The 19,104-nt window shown below is 34.8% G+C and overlaps 1 non-coding gene across 1 annotated transcript; it reads right to left on the bottom strand.

Annotated features, from left to right (window-relative positions):
* Positions 1-18,293: 18,293 nt before the first annotated feature.
* Positions 18,294-18,397, bottom strand: LOC122232222. The gene has a single exon (XR_006209567.1). It is a non-coding gene; the product is annotated as a U6 spliceosomal RNA (small nuclear RNA).
* Positions 18,398-19,104: the final 707 nt, after the last annotated feature.

Below are 19,104 nucleotides of genomic sequence, written 5' to 3' on the forward strand. Positions count from 1 at the left end.
AGTAACAAATAGCTTCATGTTTTCAGTGTCCTACTAAACAGCAGCTTTTTTTTCCCACCCATATAATATGTCAGATTCAATGAATTGGATGTAGATCAGATTTACAAATTGAGCAGCCTTGATATTGGACATACTGATCTTGTAGTATAGGACAAATACAAGGCAGATGACAGAAACATGGGTGGCTCTTAATGCTTGTACTTGGATGCTGATTATATCATGTGTGCTCATGAACTGTTGGCCAAAGTAAATCATGAGGCTATGCTCAATATCAATTGGGTATCTCATTAAAAAACACTACAAAAGACATGGTGATAGATGGGTATGACCCTTTCAAGTATTCACCTAATAATAATGATCTACGTGGCTGCTTTTTCCCAATTCAATCAATATTATTAAAGGCACATAATTTTAATGGTATCTCATGCATTATTTCATAGGTATAATTTTTTTTGTTTATTAACTTAAAAGATACATACTTACAATATGTACTTAATTTGAAATTGTGCTAATATTGCTATTTTGATATAAATTCAGAAATTTGATGAAACATGTAGTTCTATGTTTAAAATATTTATTTTTAAAGATATTTCTGACACACATTTGTGTAATTGACCTATTAGAGAAATTTGTGTATCCCAATTTTGAGGGTTCCTTAAATTTTGTATACTTCAATTTCTTTAAATGGAAGGAATAGTGTTTGTTCTTGAGGGAGAGGAATGAAGATTAGAACAAAGAAGAATTTGAATCGTCTCATTCGATTTATTTATTTATTTATTTATTAATAGATGAAATTTATTGTCAAATTGGTTTCCATACAACACCCAGTGCTCATCCCAAAAGATGCCCTCTTCAATGCCCATCGCCTACCCTTCCCTCCTTCCCACCCCCCCATCAACCTTCAGTTTGTTCTCAGTTTTTAAGAGTCTCTTATGCTTTGGCTCTCTCCCACTCTAACCTCATTTTTTTTTCCCTTCCCCTCCCCCATGGGTTTCTGTTAAGTTTCTCAGGATCCACATGAAAACATCTAGACCCTCATTCGATTTAAAAAAAAAATAAAGTGTTGGGGTGCCTGTGTGGCTCAGTCAGTTAAGCCTTTGACTTCAGCTCAGGTCATGATCTCACAGTTCATGAGTTTGAGCCCTGTTTCAGGCTCTGAGCCTGGAGCCTGCTTCAGATTCTGTGTCTCCCTTTCCCTCCTCCCCTCCCATGCTCACACTCTGTCTCTCTCTCGAAAATAATAATAATAAGAAGAATTTTTTTAAATAAAGTGTGAATAAGAGAAACTATATCTTGGACATGTATGCTATGAATAAGAAAGTAATACATCAGATTTTCATGAAAATTATTTTAATAAGAATCAAAGAGTTAGTGAATTCAGTTTATATTTGCTTTTTTTTTCCTTAAGGCAACCTCACAGCGCATACTTAGAGTTGTAAATATCAGCCTTAAAGTGTAAATTTCCAAGCAGAGCATGACCAGTTAGATGAATGGATTCCATTAATGTCAGTGGAAGCCATGGAGTTAAATCCTGTTTTCATTTGCCTCAAAAATGAAGCTCTAAGCAAGTTTGTAAATGGCAAGTTTTTTCAAATGACAAGAGAAATAAGTTTAGTCAGAAACCTACCGCTTTTAGTGTTAATGTACTAATTCATTATACCAACTCTTTCTCTGACTAAAGTCATTTTCTAAATGGTTTCTAAGCCCAAATATCTGGCATGATGAAAATCTGGATTTTGGTTGTTTTCTTTATTCCCCTTTCTAAGGCAATTCTTAGAAACAAAATCTTATATCAAATATTTTCCAAAATAATTCTTCAACATGTATGACAGTTTTATTATTTAATAATTTGCGTTTTATGATTTCAACAAAAGCTGACTGAGCAAAAATCCACAACTGAGTGTGTTACAAATCCTAAGAAAATGCTGATTAAATCAAGTCACTTAATTTAATAGATCTAGAACAGATATTAGTAAAGTCTGACCTGCAGCCTGTTTTTTAAAATAATGCTTCAATTATTTAGATATTAGTTGTAGCCTCTAGCTTCATGGTGCAATGGCAGACAGGAAAACAAGAGAAGAAAGGAAAAGAAAAAAAAAATACCCAAGGGCTCCTTTTTTTCCGTAGGACACAGATACCTGGCCAAGTTGCTAGATCTGAATTATGCAGCAATTCTGTATTCAACAGTCATTGTTTTTCTTTCTCACCAGATTCCTACCATCCCGTAAGATATTGGAATTTCAGCCATTTAAATAGACAGAAGCTTCCACTCTTCCATTCACTGTGCATTGCCTTTTTCCAATTAAAAAAAAAAAAAAAAGGCAGGGTTTCAGTTAGCCTGCCCATATTTCTCTTTGTTAAAATCCGAAATCTCTGTTTCTTTGACCATTTGGGGGACACACAGTCTGAGATAAGATCTTCATTGTGGCTAACTTGGAAAGTATCCACTATGAAGAACCAAATTTTCCCACACGTAAGTCCAAAGGTTAATATTGAGGGATAATAGTATTGAACTTGATTTTGACCTTCAGTCCAAACCAAGTTCTTCAATGCAGCTCTATTAGTAATATGCAAAATAGCTGATGTTTTGATTCCTATCAATTTTTATTCAAATTACTCAGTTGACTGAAAATTTAAAGACAAGGAAGGAATGAATGAATCCCTTTCTTTAACTCCTATACTAAGACTTTAACTCCATCACCTCTGGTGCCAACCAGGAATCGTTCCTGTGCCTCATGCTTGGCAAGGAAGAATTCTATTACCAATTGACCAATGCTTGGTAAACTCAATGTTGCAAGTGAACAAAATTTTGTAGAGAAGAAAAATGCTTCTATTCCTATAGCGTACACTGTCCAGCCCACAGAATAGAATTTTATTTTGAAACATTGAGAATATAACTGCTGTAGCCCATCCCATCACTCATGTCTGCCCAGGGGAGTACTTTTTCTTAGTCGGAAAGGAAAAAAAAAAGGTCAGTATTAGTGTGTGGCTTAAGACCTTCCTGGCTCTGTCTTAATGATTTGCTTTTCAGCTCATAGAAGAGATTCTCCTTTTAACTCCCCAGTTATACAAACTTTGGTCAGGACACAGACCAGGCCTAGGTACCTTTCAAGCTCACTTGGGCTCAAGAGCACACTATATTTGATGAACGAGAAGAAAGTCAGGAATCCCTCTGTGGTGGCATTAGAAATGCAATCTCCTGACCAACAGATTCTACAATTTATTTAAGGAACGGGGAGACAGGGCCAGTTTCATGGCTGGGTGACCTATGCAGTTGCACAGGGCCCCAGGATTAGAGGGGCTCAGTGCTTGGCTTAATGTTCTGTCACCATCTTAAAATTCTTAATGGTTTTACTTTTGTTAATGTTTATTAATTCATTTTGAGAGAGAGAGAGAGAGCAGGGAAGGGGCAGAGAGAAGGAGGGAGAGAGAGAATCCCAAGAAGGCTCCATGCTGACAGCATAAAGCCTGACGCGGGGCTCAAACTCATGAACCATGAGATTGACCTGAGCCAAAATCAACAGTCAGACACTTAACTGACTGAGCCCAGGTGCCTCTCTTAATTTCTTTTTAAACAAGAGATCCTGTATTTTCATGTTGCACAGAGCCCCACAAGTTATGTAGCTATCCAAGGGAGAGGTTTTAGAAGCCATATTCTTTTGTCAAGTTCGACCAAAAATAAAGGTCATTTTGTAATCTGGTTTTTTTTTTCTTCCATGTGTATTTCCCAAGTGCTCCATTACTCAGTTAGAAAAGACTGGTGTTTCTCCCCCACAGGAAGAGTTACCCAGAAATCGCAAGTTAAGCAGCTTGTTCAAGCAGATCATCAAATATCTGTCAATGAAAAGCTTCCCATAGACTCACATGTGCACAATTACAACATGTCTTTAGAAGTAAAACCCAGTTATTCCCTATATGGTCATTCAAGGACCTACATTTCCTTTTCTTTTATTTTCTTAGTGTGCCATTTTGTAAAGAGTTGTCCTTGATCCAGTGATGAAAGCTGGCACACTGCCATATACACATTCCTGCCCATGGGATAGAAGAGAATGTCTAAGGCAAGAGACTTCATTTAAAAAAATTTTTTTTAAAGTTTCTATTTATTTTTCAGAGAGAGAGAGAGAGAGAGAGAGAGAGAGAGAGAGAGAGAGAAAGCCAGCAAGCTGAGGAGGGGCAGAGAGAGAGAGGGAGATACAGAATCTGAAGGAGGCTCTAGGCTCTGAGCTATCAGCACAGATCCCAACACAGGGCCCGAATCCACGAACCGTGAGATCATAACTTGAGTCAAAGTTGGGCGCTTAACCGACTGAGCCACCCAAGCGACCCAAGAGGCTTCATTTTTTAAAAAAATTTTTGACAATTATTTTTGAGAGACAGGGCGAGACAGAGCATGAGTAGGGGAGGGGCAGAGAGAGAGGGGGTACACAGAATCCAAAGCAGGCTCCAGGCTCTGTGCTGTCAGCACAGAGCCCAATGCGGGGGCTCGAACTCACAGACTGCAAGATCATGACCTGAGCCGAAGTCAGCTGCCCAACAGACTGAGCCAACCAGGCGCCCCAAGAGGCTTCATTTTTAAAGAGATAACCTGTAAATTGCATGCGTGACTTTTTCACAAGATATCATTTCCCCAACTTACTCATGAGACCATAACTATGAGGGAAATTAGCACCAGGATTCCTGTGTCTAACTAAAGCTCAGTGAATTGTCCTAGGAGAGACAGAGACAGAGAAGCAGGGGAAGAAAGAGGAAGAGGAGGAGAAAGAGAAGGAGGAGAAAGGGAAGGCAAAAGGATATGGGAAAGAGAATGGGAAAAGGAAAGAGGAGGGGGAAAAGGAGGAGGAGGAGGGTTGGGAAGAGGAAGATGAGAAACCGGGCTCAGATTATAATCACTGCTACAATATCTGAAGTGTTTACTGTCAATGGAACACTGTTCTAATAGGGTCCAAAACGCATAATGGGTTAATACATAAAGCATCATAGTTAATTCTTAACTAAACTAAATTAAAGTAAAAATTAGAAATAACTGGCTTGACATCAGTCTTTTATGAAGTTGGCCGCTGACAAATAGAAAAATATTGCAATGAGTGTATTTATTCAATATAATTTTGTTCCTTGTTCTTAAATTTGCATTCTTCCAAAAATTTCATGTTAAGATTTTTTTAATATAATGACAATCCTATGCTAGGTCTGGCTTATTGCTGTTAGTTCCATATTTCTACAGTAGAAGTTGACAATCTCGATCTCAAAATCCTCGATTTAAAAAATAAATAAATAAGGATGAACGGTACATATGAGCCAAACACACGGGTCCAATAACATGAGGAGTAAATGGAACTTTTTTCTTTATGATGAGTTTATGAAAAAAGATAAAATCATATATCTTTAGAGAATTAAGATAAATTAAGAATCACCTGGCTAAGAAACAACATAGAAGCCGTAAGGGATTTGCCTATGTTACAATTTAGTAAAGGCATTGCTGGCCCAAGATCAGTGGCTTCACGCTCTTTTTTTAAATTATTCTTTCATAATAAAAGTAATGTTTGTGCTAGAATAGCATCACTCAAAGTACATAATGTGGAACATAGTTCCACTGGGCATTATTACTTACAAAATAAATTGGATATTATGCCCAATAAATTTATGAAAAGGGTATGATAAAAATTAAAGAGAAGCTGGTAGGGCTTTCCCTGGTCTTTCCTAAATTAAGGAGATTTGTGAGTTGAAAGAGGGACAGAGGACAGAACATTTCACACAGTCCCTGCTTTTGACTTAACGTCGCCTCATCTTTGCTTACTGAGAATACTTTGAGAAATGTTTCTGTCTTGGAAATGATTTTAAGCAGGCAGTCAACAGATTTTCAAAAGCCCATTGTATCAATACATTTCAAACTCACAAAAGCCTTAAGATATGCTATACAACTTGCGTATCATGCATAGCACATGGTGGTACTATTAATTGAAAATCTACAGACACAAGCTTAGGATTCAAGGAGTACAAAGCAGTATCTACTTTTCTGTTGTTATGGAATTCTAGTACTTCAGTTCAAAAACATATTGATTCAAAAACAGTCACCTTTAAGTTTTTGAATAGTATTCACATTGTAATGAGGGCTAAAGAAAGATGTTGCGTGACTCACTTATGAAATCATCTCACTTTGGGCTTTTAAGATTCATCCTTAGGTATTTTAAAACACTAAAGGCACATCTCCCCTTGTTGGTTTATGGAAAACAAAATAAAACAAACCATACACATTGGCACACACACACACGCACACGACACACACATTGTGCTAAGAGGTGATTGGAACTATAAAGACAATTCATAGCATGTAATTCTTCTTCCATTCGTCCACATGGTTGTCTACTTTTCCTGATTGTTTTGTGTGTGTGTGTGTGTGTGTGTGTGTGTGTGTGTGTGTGTGTGTGTTTTGTTTTATAAACTGGGTTCCCATTTTCTGGGACACCTGGATAGCTCAGTGGTTGAGCTTCTGTCTTCGGCTCAGGTCATGATCTCACAGTTCCTGAGTTTGAGCCCCATGTCAGAATCTCTGCTGTCAGTGCAGAGCCCATTTTCAGATCCTTTGCCTCCCTCTCTCCCCTGCTCCCTCCCTCCCCTATTCTCTCTCATTCTGTCTCAAAAATGAATTAAAAAAACATTAAAACTTTTTTCAAATATAAACTGGGTTCCCGATTTCCAATGCTCTTCATTCTCCACTGACTTTTCTCTTCCCACTCTGCTACCCATAAACATAACTCATTCTAATTGAGTCACAAATAGCTCCACGGCAGAGAACGATCTTAAAAAGAATGGTTTTGAAGACCAAAGATTTTTTAAGTCAGACAATTACTATTGCATATCTGGGCTTCTTTCACATTTTACCAGAAGAAAAATGACTATGTGATTTGAGTCAACTAATGAGTATTTTTTGGAAGGTGGTTTGGTGGAAGCTTCGCATCTCATCTTAGCAGGCTTGTTTAACATTAAGAAAGTCCCACTACTAGGGTCTGTCTGATGCTTGTCTCATGTGTGGACTCAGGTGTGTGTTCCTGGGAAGAAGGCCACAGTAAAGTCCCATTTTCATCTACTTATATAAAAGGCATATATTATCAAGACGACTTAATACAATTTATGTTCCCCCTGCGTAGTGTTCGTGAGGTTTAACCACTTGAAAGTTATTCCTCCCCTTTTTTCATAGTCTATTCTTTATAAAGAAATCACCATTTAGAGCCCATACCTAAAGAAGTGGGGTTCATGCTCTACCATTTAGGTTATAAGCCAATAATTATTTATTTCATTGTTCAGCTTGTCTCTGTTTTAACCACTGGAAATTCTTTCAGCTGGTTTCTGTATCTTTTTTGATATCATTGTGGTGTTTGTGGGATTTTTTCATTTGGCTTTTGTTTGTTTCTTTTTGGACACCTTCTTATTATCTGTTAATAGAAATGCTCCAGGCACATCTTGTACATCTCTGTACAAGATGCCCAGTCCTAGGGTTCACTGAGAATAGTTTTAGAAACCAAGATTTGGGTGCTATATATCTGAGCGTTTTTTTTAAATAAACCTACTTCTTCCCTACTTGATATCCCATGCAAATATTGCAATAATGATAGATAGTCTTTGATTGAGTTGTTTCTGAGTGCTCCACAGTTTTAATTACTACATATTACTTCACTTTGTCTCTAAAATAATCCTTTAAGGTTGAGACTATTGTTTTCTTTATCCTATCCATAATATGGCTAATTGCTAAAGGTCACACAAAATAATAAGCTGTGTGGTAGGATTCATACCCATGCAGTCTGACTAAGGTCACTCTAATCCAAAAATGCTGGGCATTTACACCTTTTGTAAGACGTATAATCCTTTCTCTCATTCATCATAGTACTTTGTATTCACACGATTGCCTCCTTTTATTTAGAAAGTAAATTCTAATGCTGTGGAAGCCTTCCCTAAAAACCTAAGTAATATATGGGAGTTAGGCCCTTTTCTTCTGTTTGCAATAGCTTAGAACACTATATTATAATTGTACACATTTAAATCTCTCTTTACCAATTAATAAACTCTGAAGAGCTGGAATTCTGTCTTTTATGTCTTAAAACTTGTCATAATCTATCAATACATTTTGATGAATGCATGTTGACTTTTCTCCATCAGGATATAAACAACTGGTATATTTGATTCATATTAACATTTTCAGGACTAATTCATAGTCTTTGGGCCACATTGTAAATGTCGAATAATCGCCGAGTAAATGAATTTGGACTCATGAAATAAGTCTTACTGCTCCTCACGTGGATGGAATTTGGATTATTTTTCAAATACGAATTAAATACAGAAGGGCTAGATCAAATTTCATGTAAGTCTTTATGCTAAGAATTTGCTGTTCCAGTGTGTGATCCTTTTATCATTTCAAATTGTTTCAAGGTTCATGAAACTTTGTATTATTTTGTTTTGTGCTGGTTTAGAATGAATAATTCTTTATTAAGTGAATAAACACAATACTTGACTCCTTGTATATTTTACCCAGGCCGAAAGAATATATGATTTAAAACAATTGGGTAAAATGGTGAATTTTTTAAGAGTTATAATGCTGGAACAGAGGAGAATTCTTTTTGGAAGTAGATTATTCATAATTTCTTGTTTCTGGCAGAAAGAAAAGGAGGGGGATATAAAATCAAAGAGGACTTAACCCTTTATATTTATTCACCAAATTCAGTGAACTGAAAAATATGATGGATTTTCTAGGAAAATATTTTGTTATTTTGGAAACATTAAAAACAAATCAAAAGAAAAATAGTTATTGACCTAAATCTATCTAGTGTTAGAAGATTTTTTTTTCCCATTAATCAGAATCACTTTGCTAAAATCTATTTAAAAGGTACTAATTTTTAAAGTATTTGAAGAATTTTTGAAGAATTTCAAGAATTTTTGAAGAATTCGTTTTTGATACAACTGAACCAATCCAATATGACTTTAACCTACTGGAAAAATTTAGAGAATTGTGTTTATTAGATCTTAATCTCTGTATGGGAAAGAATTTCTTACTTATCTTTCTGCCAATTCTTACCCCTTGTTCTTGAACTGAGTAAATATTTATTGAATGCCTGCATAAAAGACTGGTTAATGGGCGCCTGGGTGGTTCAGTCCATTGAGCATTGGACTTCAGCTCAAGCCATGATCGTGCCGTTCATGAGTTCAAGACCTGCATCAGGTTCTTTGTTGCCAGCATGGAACCCCCTCAGATCCTCTGTCAGTCCCGCCACCCATCTCCTGCTTGTGCCCTTTCTCTCTCTCAAAAATAAATAAGCATTAAAAAAAAAAGACTGGTTAAAATTGTGTTTTCCAGGAATTTTCTCAGAGGAAAAACTCTGCTTTAAAAATACTAAGTAATCTAATCAAAATAGTTAATAAAATAGTAGGTATTGAACTTTAACATTATTCTATCCTTTATCAGAAATAAATTATTTTGTTTAATTTACTTATATAACTACTATTGCATTCTTGCTACTTGGGGGAGGGAGTAACAATTGTAATATGCAAAGAAGTTACTTTGACAGGAAACAAAGGACAGATGGAGTCATGTGGGTTTGTTTTCTAAATTGCATTTGGAGTTTTATTTTCAACATTAATAATGACATTTATAAGCATAGGCAAATGAGTCACAAATAATAATCACATTGTAGCTTATTAACACTGATGTTGTCTGCAAAATTCTTAGGATATGTCTGTTGCACAAATAAAAAGAGTAATTTGGAAATTTTGTAGTTTATTTGTGCCTACAATTGCACAAATTAAAAATATACTCAGATATCCTTATATGTTACCACTATGGATACTTTATCTCTAAAATGTTAATTTCATTTTAAGTCCCAGCACACACTCCGCTAATTGGGACATACAAAATAAATATTTGTTGGATTAAATCTTATCCTACATCAGTATCACTTTGGGTAAGAAGGATGATCTACTAGAAATTAAATGACATTAGTATCATCATTGAATTCTAATCAAATTCTATGCATCAACTTTTAAAAATCATTTTAACCGAACTAAATAATCAAGATATTTTACCCTCATGTATTTTATATTTTGAAGTTTTTATTTTAATTCTGGGTAGTTAACATACAGGGTTAAATAGTTTCAGGTGTACTGTGTAGTGATTCAACACTTCCATACATCACTCTGTGTTGATCACAGAAAGGTCCTCCTTAATACCCATCACCTGTTTTACCCCTCCCCCAACCAGACCCTCATGTATTTTAAGTCTTGTTCTGGAGACTAGTCAATTCAGTAAAGGCTATTGCTTCACAATCCCAATAAATAAGTTTCCTTGTTTTAAAAAGAAAGACTCTAATTTTTCATACAGATTTACACTCAGTGAAAATCAACAAATAAATTCAACATATAAAATTGTTTCTTGACAGTGTGCCCAGAATGTTCTAATATTTCATTTGTTATTTCTTCCTGTGAGTTGTAGAAATCTAGTTTTCAAATTATTACATTGATTATTAGCACATTATGAGCCTCAACTTTTTCCATCATGCATGAAGAAAAAACTAAAGTCTTAAAATGAATGCATAAATATATTTACAACAATGACTTTGGAAGGAGTGACAGAATTTGTGATTTTGTAAATAGTCCACTTTATGACAATAAACCAATCGTAAATCAATCAAAAATAATTTGTTAAGTTTATGCTTTCTTTGTGCCTAGCATATATATGTATAATATGTGACCCTTTTCCTCTGGCTATATATAGATATTTCAGCTATTACAACAATACAAAATGGTACAGATCAAATTCCAACACCGCAAGTGGCAGGGGGATTTGGATTGCAAGTATGTTATCACACTGGGAAAGAACAGACTAACAATTTCATTGAAAGTTGACTAATTTTAGAAAATGTATCAAATCTGCATATAAAGAGAAGGGACCAATAATGAAAAACAGGGGCTAGAACATGGAACGATCCCTTAGCCAGCCATGATAAACTATTCAATGTTTAACTGACAGTTTGAGGATAGTTTGAAACAGTGGTTCTCAAACTTTTGGCTTTAGAGTCAATTCTAAAAATCATTCAGAATCACAAACAGCTTCAGGGTGCCTGGATGTCTCAGTGGGCTGAGCATGTGACTTTGGCTTCTTGATCTCATGACCCAAGAGTTCCAGCCCACATCTGGCTCTCTGCTGTCAGCGCACAGTCTGCTTTGGATCTTCTGTTCCCCTCTCTCTGCCCCTCTCATGCTCTCTCTCTCTCAAAACCATATATACATTAAAAAAAATCACTAACAGCTTTTGATTTTGTAAGTTAGATCCACTGATTTTTATCATAGTTTAAATTAAGACTGAAACACTTTAAAATATTGTTTCAAATGGGGTGCCTGGGTGGCTCAGTCGGTTGAGCATCTGGCTTCGGCTCAGGTCATGATCTCACGGTTCGTGGGTTCAAGCCCTGTGTCAGGTTCTGTGCTGACAGCTCAGTGCCTGGAGCCTGCTTTGGATTCTGTGTCTCCCTCTCTCTCTGCTCCTCCCCTGCTCACGCTCTGTCTCTTTCTCAAAAATAAACAAACATTAAATTTTTTAAAATATTGTTTCATTTAAATACAACAATGATAAGCACATTTTATATTAATAAAAATAACATTTTAATGAAAAATACTATACAATTTCCAAAACAAAATATAATTTTCATGAGAACAGTTGCATTGCATATTGGCCTTTCTCTTTAACATAGAGTTTAAGACAGCTAGGTCTACATAGCAACTTTTTCATTTAATCTGTTGTGATATTTTGTTTGCTTCAAGTATACAAAGAAAATTTAGACTCAACACATATACTTAGGAAAAGGAGAAGGGAATATTTTAATCATCTTATCAGATAGTTGCAAATAATATAATTTGATGTTACATTAAACTTTAACAAATGGCAGTTTCTTAAAGGTTAGTTGCAATTTGGAATCCAAAATCATATCAATAAACTCATATTCTGTTAAATTCCATTGGTACATCTCGTACTTAAAACCGATTATTTATTTATTTATTTATTTTTGTAAAATAATTAGTCATTTCATTTGGAAAATTTTACCGGGCAACATAAACTTCCCAAAGGTTTACACACTTCTTCAAATCAAATTGATAATCACGTGTTAGTATCACCATGGAGCTCATCAGAAAAGTTTGTTTCTCATATATTGAGAAGCTATCTGGCTCATGGTGGTAGATAAACATTTTCCAAAATTCAAAGTGTCTCTTGATATTAAAAATATGTCATTGGCAACACACACTGCTAGTTGTTTTCCTTGAATTAGCAAGCCCTGTTTCTTCACTTTTGAGCAAATTTCTCCTTAAAACCAAATTCTGAATAGCAGCAGTCATTGTTTCTCATAAAATGGTGTTTAATAACAACAATAACAAAGAGCTGGTTGAGCTCACAATTCATACAACTGTACAATTGTTTGTCTCTGCTACAAACGTCATACTGAGGTGGGGAGTAGAAGTGTTTTATACATACTTCCCACTTTCTCACTTAAGGCAAATATCTACTAGAATTAATAATTTTCTAGGACATTCTTAGGTGAAATAAATATTGTTTCCACGTGTGTGCAGCAGGGGAAAAGATTACTTTTTGTATGTTTTGGCACCACTGTCTTGATTCGTGTTAAGACATCGGCTATTTTATACGTACTTTTGCTTTTGTACTATCAATACAAAGGTCTGGATTTTCAAATATTATCTCACTATTGTTAAGAAAATGATTTTCCTGCATCAGCTGAAAAGATCTCAGTGAAATTTGAGGGCTAAAAGTCACACTGTGGTAACCATTGCTCTAAAAATATCAACTCAAAGCTGATGGTATTCTAAGGAATTGACAGGAAAGTTACCATTGACTAAAGAAATTTTTGAAGTGAAAGAATACAGTATATTAATATAATGACAGATAATATGAATCTATCTTAGTAATTGATTTATTATGTTATATATATATATAATAATTTTAATATTATTTGTCAAGAAATACTAAAAACCTGTGAGTGAGTCACTACTGAACTTAGAGATCCAGAGAATTTTATCAATCACTCATAGGTTTTTGTTCAGTACATAGTGGCTTTAATAAACTCATAGCCAGTTTGACAGTAAGCTATGATATTATATCACTTTGGCCAAAAGGATAGGAGAAATTCTAAAATTTCTAAAAATGTTTAGAGCAATTTCATAGGTTTTATATAAGCATAACTAAGCAGGAGTATCTATTACAATGTAGGGATTTTGGGAAATATATGTATTTTTTCTCTATTGTATATAATGTTGAAAAGGGAACATCCATAGCACTGAGTATAGTATAAACTAGACACACTATTGTCCTGGTGCTTAATATTGATGGATGATTATAATGAACTATTTCAGAAAGTGTTTAAATTTTAGGGATCAGGTTTGTTGGCTATAAGAAGAAACTAGTAATTTACTAAATATGTAAACAGTATTTTAATGACATAAAAGCAACACAAGTAATCGAAAATAATGGGCATCATTATCGAAAATAATGGGCATCAAAGGCAGCAATTGACATCAGTTCTGTCAATAGCTATATTATATTATAAAATAAAAATAAAAATCACAACTTGGAAATATAAGACCACATCTTCTCAGAAATCAGAAATACTGAGAATAAACTTTCTTCAAAAGGCTCAGATGTTAGCCAACCTAGATTTCAAACTTGACTAACGTCTTTTTAAACACGGAAACTTCTTTCTCAATCTATTTGCAACAAACTTCATCTAAAAGTAAATGGTGCCAATTTCTCTGTTGTGACATATATTGTTTTTACTGTATTATTCTTCTATACTTCTATGTATTTTAATCTTGTATAATAATATTTTACTTTTATTAAAAAACGATAAAACTCCAAGCAAGTACACCAAGATTTTAAAAAGTTGTTTATCCTGAACAACAGGAATTCAAAAAATGATAAGGTTAACTTTTCTGTATTTTTTTGCATTTTAATAATTAAAATTAAATTTATTAAAGTCATTAATCATATTGTTATTAAAAATAAAAAAATTATTTCATGCATGTGATAAGCCTAGGCACACTATCAACTTTTATACTTATTAAATACTCATAACAACTCTATTCAACTGAATATATTATTACCCTTTTCAACAGTTAGCAAACTGAGCTTGAGAGATTAATATCTCCTCTAAAATTGTGTTACAGATAAAATTAGAACATAGATATGCTTTATTTTCTCTATGAGATTTGCACTTCATCTGTTCCATTGAGTAAAAGGACCAATTAATTCATTCAAAACTGCAAATCCAGTTGTCTGCTCTGTACAGAGCCTTAGGGTTATAAAACTATTTCTATTTGTAACCCGTTTCCAGTAAATAGAATTTACTTTCTCTTTTATACATGCTTAACAAGAATGAAGAAAAAAAGGGTTTGGGGAAGAATATTGAGGAAGTATTTAAATATTAGCATTGGCTGAAGTAAGTGAAAAGATCATAGGAAACATCTAGGTGTGTTTTCACTTATAATGCCTAGAAAAATCAGCCCTGGTGGTTTCTGTGTAGAAGTTAAATACTGTTTCATCTCATCTGGCATGTGTGAATGATTATGGTTAAGGAATAAGAAATTTTAGCTAAGGGTGCCTGAGTGGCTCAGTCAGTTAAAGGACTCACTCTTGATTTCAGCTCAGGTTGTGGTCTCGTGTTAGTGAGATCGAGCCCTGGGTTGGAACTCCATGCTAACAACTTAGAACCTGCTTGGGATTCTCTCTATCCCCCTCTCTCTGCCCCTCTGTTGCTCTTTCTCTTTCTCTGAAAAATAAATTAATAAACATTTTTTAAAAAGAAATCATTTTAGCTCAAGTCTTACTTTCTACAATGGATCTTACACCCTATGAGATCAAGCTTTTCTGCAAAAGAATCTTCTTTTTAACTTTCCCTTGGTATTCTTTTTCTACTCTTCTGCTTTCTGAGCTCCTTTTCTTCCTCTGAATGGGTTTAGTCACTGTGATCTTTTGCTCCTAATAAAGGGAAGGACTGTAAGGGGAATCATAATGTTCAGAGCTTTTAAACAGAATCAAGTTTGCACCATTTTGGTTTCAGTGAGAGTTAAGCCTGAATAGGTTTCCAGTCTGTGATCCATAGTCTGTTGAGAAAAGGACATAATGTGGGAATGGTGATTAATTTCTCATAAAACATTCTCAAGTCAAGGTTTTCTTTATGGTATAAGGGAACCAAAAAAGATATAACGGCATTTTCATTTTCTTTATATGTTGTCACATTTCACTCCCACTTCTCATCAACAGAGTTCATGGTCTTCTCATCTAGAAAAAAAAAAAAAAAATCCTGGGGCGCCTGGTTGTCTCAGTCAGACAAGAGACCGACCCTTGAGTTTGGTTCAGCTCAGATCTCACAGCTTTGTAATATCAAGCCCTGCTTGGGGATTGTGCTGACAATGTGGAGCCTGCTTGGGATTCTCTTTTTCCCACTCTTTGCTCCTACCCTCATTCATGCTCTCTCTATCAAAAGAAACATGTAAAAAAATCCTTTTATTTAGAGGTGACCTGGGTGGTTCAGTCAGTAAAACATCTGACTGCTGCTCAGTTCATGATCTCCCGGCTTGTGGGTTTGGGCCCCACATAGAGATCTGTGCTGACAACATAGAGCCTGGAGCAGGCTTCGGATTCTGTGCCTCCGTCTCTGTCTCTGCCCCTCCCCCACTCACACTCTGTCTCTCCTTCAAAAAAAAAAAAATACACATTAAAATTTTTTTTTAATTTTTTTATTTAACTTGTTCAAGGTAGCAATATGTTTTTAATCTGCATTTGAAGTGTCACACATCATCTTTTAAAAAATTCTTCCAGTTTAATAAAATATAATGGATGTATTGTGTAAGTTTAAGGTATACAATGTTTTTATTGATTTGATGCACTTACATATTAAAAAACGATTACCATTGTAGTGTTAGCTAACACTTCCATCACTTCACATAATTACCATTTCCTTTTTGTGGTGAGAACATTTAAGATCTACTCCCTTAGCAACTTCCAAGTACATAATTCGGTATTGTTAATATAATCACCATGTTGCACATTAGACCCCAAAACCGTATTCATCTTTTATGAAATTTGATTCCAGTATAGTTAACATAGAGTGTTTGTTATATTAGTTTCAGGTTTACAATACATTGATTCAACAATTCTACATGTTACTTAGTGCTCATCAAGATAAGTGTACTCTTAATTCCCTCCTCTTATTTTCCCCATCTCCCCACCCATCTCCCCTCTGGTAATTCTCTACAGTTTATTCTCTATAATTAAGAGAGTGTTTTTGGCTTGTTTCTTTTTGTTGTTGTCGTTCATTTGTTTTGTTTCTTAAATTCCACATATGAGTTTAGTATATGGTATTTATTATATGGTATTATATGATATTTATCTTTTTCTGACTTATTTCACTTAGCATTATATCTCTAGATCCATTCATATTTTTGCAAACAGCAAAATTTCTTTCTTTTTTATGGCCGAATAATATTCCATAAGATTATATATATATATATATATATATATATATATATATAATGTTTTTCCATTCATCTATCCATATTTTCACTATTGAAAATGCTGCAATAAACATAAGGGGGATGCATCCTTTTGAATTAGTGTTTTCATATTCTTTGGACAAATAATAGTATGATTACTGGATCATATGGTAGTTCTATTTTTAATCTTTTGAGGAACCTCCATAGTGTTTTCCACAGTGGCTGCACCAGTTTGCATCCGTATCAACAATGTCAGCCAATGTCTTTTAAAATTCTCTTTAGGTGCAGCTGTTTGGCTCAGTCGGTCACATGTCCGACTTTGGTTCAGGTCATGATCTCGCATTTTGAGAGTTGGAGTCCTGCACTGGGCTTTGTGCTGACAGGTCAGAGCCTGGAGCCTGCATCGGGTTCTGCGTGGGTCTCTCTCTGCCCCTCCCCAACCTGCGCTCTCTCTGTCCCTCTCTCTCTCTTTCTCAAAAATAAGTAAACCTTAATTTTTTTTATAATTCTCTTAAAAAAATTTTTTTAACTCTATAGACTTCTAGTAGATTTTCTTTTTCATCCGAAGTTAGTAAAAGGAATGGAAGGGGAAAATATTAAAGAAAAAGAGGGTAGAAAAAGAAAAGGATACAGTAAGGAAAGTAAAGAGAAGAAAGAAGACAGAAGACAGACTGCTAACTTTTACTCTTCATTGAACATAAGACCAGATATATGTGTTAAGTCATTTCATGTTCATATTTATAATGGTTGGAAGAATTTCTACTTTGTGATATGTTTACATAAGTGTTTATATTAAATCTTGTTTTATATTTTGAAAAAAAACCAGGTTTCTCAGCATATAGCTTTCATTATTTTCAGTTAAAATACATGATTTGGTTATGCATACTATATATTAAATTAAATTATTCCAAGAGGCTATTTATCCATTTTTTATTTTCAAAATACAATTGCCTTATTACAATTTGACATCATTTTATGCTACTTCATTTTCAATGGCTCTGTTATTAGATCTTCTTACTCCTTAATGATTAATATTTTAAATAATTATAATTATGCATTATCTTCATTCTTTCATTTTCTTCTTCAAATGTTTGCTTGATGTTTATGTTGCTGTTTTAGAAATAAACTGAAAATTAGGTTTTGCCTGATATATAAAATCTTCGAGCGCTGCCTGGGAGGCTCAGCCAGTTAAGCATCTAACTCTTGATTTTGGCTCAGATCCTGATCTTCCAGTTCGTGAGATAAAGTCCCATGTTGGGCTCTGTTCCAAAAGCGCAGAGCCTGCATGGGACTCTCTCTTGCCCTTTCCTTTTGCCCCTTTCCCACTTGTTCTCTCTCTTTCAAAATAAATAAATAAACTTTAAGAAAAATAAAATAAAATCTTTGAGGTTATGTTTTTTTTTTTTTTAAATTTCCATTGAAATTGGCTGTACTATCTAGATCAGTGTTTCTCAAACTTTTATATGGGAATCATATTGAATGCAGGTATGATTTCCCTGTTTGGATTGACTAAGTTTCTGCATGTCTAATAAGCTTCATGGTGATGGTGATTCTACTATCCTGTGGACTGCATTTTGTGTACCAAGGACTCAGACAAAAACGTGCTGTATTTGAATCTCATATAAAAGCAATCTCTTATTGTGTTTTATTCATTGTATTTTTTCTTTAGTCAATTGATTTTTAAGACAGTGATTTTTGGTGTGTGTATGTGTGTGTGTGTGTTCTTTTTTTTTTCATTTTTTTTTGTTTTGGTTTTTAATATGGAACCCTTCACGAATTTGCATGTCAGCCTTGCACAGGGGTCGTGGTAATCTCTGTATCATTCAAATTTTCGTATATGTACTGCTGAAGTGAGCACAAAACAGTGTTTTTCAATATTTAACTGATATTGGATTTGATTTGTCTGATTATTCTTTTGATTAGCAATTTCTCTCTTTTTAATTTTTTTTAACGTTTATTTATTTTTGAGACAGAGGGAGACAGAGCATGAATGGAGGGGAGGGTCAGAGAGAGAGGGAGACACAGAATCAGAAGCAGGCTCCAGGTTCTGAGCTGTCAGCACAGAGCCCGACGGGGGGCTCGAACTCACGGACCGCGAGATCACGACCTGAGCCGAAGTCAGACGCTTAACCGACTGAGCCACCCAGATGCCCCTCTTTTTAATTTTTTTAAATTCTCATAACATATGTCTCAAATAAGCATGCAGCAAAAAATTACTCATTATCTAAAATTAAAATTTAACTTGTAACCTGAGTTTTATCTAACAAACATACTTTAAGTTCTTTTTTAAAAATTATTAACGTTTATTCATTTTTGAGAGACAGAGCATGACCTGTGGGAGCTGGGGGGGTGGTGGCAGGGCACAGAGAGAAGGGGAGACATAGGATCCGAAGCAGGCTCCGGGCTCTGAGCTGTCAGTACACAGCCTGATGTGGGGCTCCAACTCACAAACCATGAGATCACGACCTGAGCTGAAGTCGGTCCCCAACTGACTTTTTTGTTCTCTTCTCCCCCACTTTTGCCATGATATAGTGTGTTCTTTATGTTTTAATGGCTTTAATCAGA

This window comes from Panthera tigris, chromosome D2, assembly GCF_018350195.1.
Source record: "Panthera tigris isolate Pti1 chromosome D2, P.tigris_Pti1_mat1.1, whole genome shotgun sequence".
In the NCBI taxonomy this organism is placed as follows: Eukaryota; Metazoa; Chordata; class Mammalia; order Carnivora; family Felidae; genus Panthera; species Panthera tigris.